The sequence below is a fragment of the Manduca sexta genome, chromosome 18 (genome assembly GCF_014839805.1).
Source record: "Manduca sexta isolate Smith_Timp_Sample1 chromosome 18, JHU_Msex_v1.0, whole genome shotgun sequence".
NCBI lineage: Eukaryota > Metazoa > Arthropoda > Insecta > Lepidoptera > Sphingidae > Manduca > Manduca sexta.
In genome coordinates, this window is record NC_051132.1 from 13,126,156 (window position 1) to 13,131,038 (window position 4,883).

Sequence of the window (4,883 nt, forward strand, 5' to 3'; positions counted from 1 at the left end):
AATGACTCCAAGTAAAAAAATATTTATAACGTATCGTCTTCAGAGATGTAAGCGTAGTTTTTATAATGTTATTATTCGTAGTTTATTTTTGGGCAGAAGTCAAACACCAAGTAAAAAAATATAGTTACACATCTTGGCTCTCTGATATGACGTTCTTCAAAAAATAATATCAATTAAGTATAGGGCTCTTTTCCGTCTGCGGGAGCGATTCCGTTTGTTTGCAATTGCATTCTATTCGACGGGCAGCTTCGTTAGCCGTATAAAGTCAAAAAAACCCTATTTATGGATACGGCTGCCAAAACCACCCTTCGACTAGAACGACCGTAATTGCAAAAAGACGGATATACGGAATAGAGCCTCCTGCTTATTTGTATTTTTAGACCACAAGACGTCTACGAAATGTCTTGAAATGTAAGCAAAGGTCCCAAAACACATTAAGCATTCGGCATAGTGTTGCATAACATGATAAGTTTATGTTCCACGCGCAGACGCTGCAGCTGTGATCTACACCGAACACTTGTATGAAACTTGATTCGCCTACACTGCTCTAAAGATTGTACACACGTGGGATGTTAGCTTTTTAAATTATCAGTCTTACTTTTAAAAATTCGTATAGCTATGCTTAGTTAAAAGCCAAATTTACTCGATCAGCTGTAAATCAAAACCCGCCATATTGCCTCTAAATAAGGTTTAAACTAGGAAACTTGATGTTTTTTACAGCTATTTAAGCAATTATTAACCACATTTTAACGCTAAAACAAGTTTATAAGTAAGACTGTATGTGCTAAAAGTGGTTGTGTATTATTTATTTTTAGGTTATGTGAAGACAATGGGCTCTTAAGGAGCTAATTATTTGCTCCGTTTATATTAATTGTAAACAACGCTCTTACTAAGTCATTATATGTATAGGTAATGAATAATTAACAAATGAGTTATAAAGTGATTTGTGTAAATAGATACAAATATTATATTTTTCATTATTTATGATGTTAAGAAATGAAACAAATCTGTAGAATCTTGTGAAACATTCAATTTAAAACTCGGAATAATTAATTACACGTTGTATTTAATATTTAATTAATCATTATTTATTTCTAATTGATATTGCTTACAATTGGTAGAATAACAATTAGTTATGGCCCGCGATTCTATATAAATAGTATGGATTAAACGGATGTTTACCAAAATTAAAAATAACGAACATTATATAAGTCCACGGACGTATGTAACTGACTTTAGAAATCGAAATTCACAGTTGATTCGCGGCCGCAAACCAGTCACCACGTTAACACACACACATTTGCCGTCTGTCAAGACATTTTAGACCTTATTTCTATCCACTAAAACTCTAAACCCAAGAACCGAAATGCAGGCAAGTTGTTTTACTACGAAGCCAAACTCCCCGCTGCGCATGCGCATCTAACTTCAGTCTGGTACAAACAGTATCGCGATAAGGTCGTGTTCGTTATAAATTATCGTAATATTTAAAAAAATACGTTAAATTTGCAAACTATTATGTATAACGAGTGTTATATTTACATAAAAACGTTACTGTGAGTGCTAGTGGCAGTTAGGTGTGTCGAAAGTGCTGTAAACAATGGAAGACGTGTTCACCATAAAAGTAAAAACAAAGCCGGACAAACGGAATGTTTATCCATCAGAGAGGCGGTATTCCGCGTCCACAGTGTCGGGGCTGGCCTGGGTCCACATCGCCCTCGCCGCCACATCGTTCCTACTCGCCTGTCTTGCGATAGTTAGCCCGAATGAACCAAAACAATGATAGAAATACCACAGAGTACTTCGAGACGGAAACAGAGAACAGCACGGCTGTATACAATAACGATTACGTTTTGATATTGGCGCCGAGTTTGATAACCGCTTTTGGTCTGGCGGCGGGCGTTGCGAGCATAATGGCATCTGTTAAATGGTACATAGACCACAACATCACGTGGTTGTTCGTTATTTCAACTTTTTCAACAATCATATCGTTCGCTTCGTTCATGATGATCGCTATCTGGTTTGTGACGACGTCAGAGGGCGATATATCAGATTTTTATAAGGACAAAGTCCCTTTCAAGGATTATATGGTGGTGAAACATACCGATGTGTTGGAGAGAAACGATTCTCACATGATAATATCATTAAATACGACGAAAGAAGAGCCTCAAGACTCGCATTTGTTTACTAAGCACGTGCTGTCGATAAATATCATGATTGCCGCGTTCTTGGAGCTGCTCTGGTCCATTCTTAGCGTTAAAATATCATACAAGGGCATGAAGAATGACTACAGAGAAGACAATAACGACCGAAGAGGCAACTGCGTGTCTGTAGTGACGAAAATAAAAGGGAATAATACGAAAAAACTGCCGCGAAATAGTAAATTACTGCCGCCGAAACCTGATTTGATCGAACATTATCCTAGTAAGAAGATAAAGAGGATATTCTTGGCTCAGGGGGACAGTGGCTTCTATCTTAAAGGTCAGACTAACAAAACAAAACAAAACACGGAGACCAGCTCCGAGTTTTACAAAAAGAGAAGGATGATGAATTTCTTGAACAGATGCGCGTCCTTTGACGGAATGTCCAATCCGGAGATGAGAACGCCGAGTGTGCAGTCAGAATCAGCTCTAAACCCGATACCAGAAGTGGCCAGTGTTGAAATAAACATGGAGAACCCAGAGCCCAAGGACAGGATGACGCCGGTGAGCTGGGGCGACACACCTGACCACACGATATACAACCAAAACACGTTGAATTTAGAAAACATATTCGTTTTTAAAAATGCTGAAAAGAAAAGCGAAGATATCGGTGAAATTAAAGAGTGATTAATTGCCCGTGAAGGCGGTTTCGCTAAGCGGATTCACACAATGTTGATAATGTAACTAACTGGCGTACATTAGTTTTTTATTGGTGTAAAGACAATAAGGCTATTCTGCCATTGTTGAGTATAAAATGTTGAATCAGCAGCGTTCATTAGGAATGGGAAGTGTCCATTCGTCGTGGCGGTAAAAACTTGTCTAATCACAAATTTATACCTAAATATGTTAATTAAGTCTTTTTATGCACAAAATGTGTGTTATTTATTTATGTTCAGTTGTTTATGGACATACAGGCGTGTCCACTTGTAGAGTACAATCTAACAACAATGATCTCCTTATGTATGAAATAGAACAATTGTGGACAGTGGACGCATATTCACACATTAACTTGTGTGAGATCTGTAAGTGTTCGACTTATTTTGAGTTTATAAAAACAATTTAATATTCCACGACCACGATTCTTTTCAAAACTCACAACTTAATAATTTTAAAAGAGTATTTATCGAAACACCTACCGCTTTTCAAAAAATATCCATGCAAACAAATTACTCTACATTTATTTGACTCTGATTTAGCAAACCGACTTACCTTACTGATAATATTTATTTACATTAGATATTAATATACCTGGTGGCTATGTTTTTGCCATAAATAGTGGCAGAATTATAATCGAAAAGCCACTGCATAGAAGCCAGAACACTGCTTGTTCTTAGATCATTTTATTATTTTTCTGGGATAGATAAAGTCTTCAAACGTTTAGCAACAAAAATCTACGTCAATAAATTCCGTTATAACTAAATATCTTTGAAGTTAATGTGTTTGCGTGCGTAATATGTTACAATCGACGCAAATTAAAATAAACTCTTACACATGACCCCTTAAATAGAATTTTATCTACGTCTTACGACTTATTATCTTAGGTCGTGTAATTAGAAAGACAGACGGAACACCCAATTATTTAAATATCACTGCCGTTTATAAATAGAATATGCAACGACGTAATAGTTACTTGATTCTTCTTTGGACTTCTCCTGCATCAACAATTTAAATGTTTATTGATTATTTTTTTAAGCATTTTTGATGCTAACGGTTATCGATTGAATGTGGAGTATAGAATTATGCAAATTTATGCGATTTCAGTTTGAAAGTGAAATGTATTCATGTACGCAAAGTTACATAAATATTTTCACGTCTACATACATAATTATGATTGAACAAACTGTCCGAATGATTTTTTGCCAACTCTGAATTGATGTTCGCAATCCACAGCCCTTGAAGTGTTCAAATAAAAACTGGGAACTGGTTTAAGGTCAGGCCGAGTGTAGGCCAAAGGCAACGCGTTAGGTCGGAGAAAGATTTTAACAAGGTCATATTAGCCCTGTGATAAACATTGTTTCATTGTTCAGTCTTTATTAATAACTAAATGTTTCTCGCAGTTTCTCCTGCTTGAAGTATTTCCCGACACAAAAGTCCCTAAAACACTGTGATCTGTGGTCATTTGTAGGATGCTAAGATTTATTAAAAAGAAAATCCTACGGGAACTCAAGATCAGGATAAAAGTAGCATATATACGCTATACCACCATGTCTACCTATGCATAAAATTTGATCCAAATCAGTGTCTTGTCCGTTACTTCTAACAAACATCTAAACGTTTTGGCCAACTTTAGAATGTATAACATTCGTAACAAAAGTTTAGGTCTTTCGTCTCACGTCGAGTTGTTGCTTTTCAGTAGACTACATATTCGAAATTATAGAGCTACTGAGGCGTGTTTCACGCAGCCTCCTTCACCTTTAAAGCGAGCGATAATTAACAATTAAGGTCACTATTGCTATGTATTTTTTACCACTGATGAAAATTATATAATTGACCAAATTTTTTTTTATAAGTTTATTTGCAAATAGTACTGTACACAGTTTTGTCCCCAGAAAGAAGCAACAGCCTCGATGCACTGGGTACCAACAATCTCATAGAATAGACTGTATCATGTAGCCTGTTGGTGATGATGATCACGTACAATCTAATAACCAGCTTATTAATTTTGTCCGTTCCATAAATAATACA

At 36.1% G+C, this 4,883-nt stretch overlaps 1 pseudogene; it reads left to right on the forward strand.

Moving 5' to 3' along the window:
* The first annotated feature begins 1,301 nt into the window (after positions 1–1,301).
* On the forward strand, positions 1,302–3,070 carry LOC119189688 (annotated as a pseudogene).
* The last annotated feature ends 1,813 nt before the right edge of the window (positions 3,071–4,883 follow it).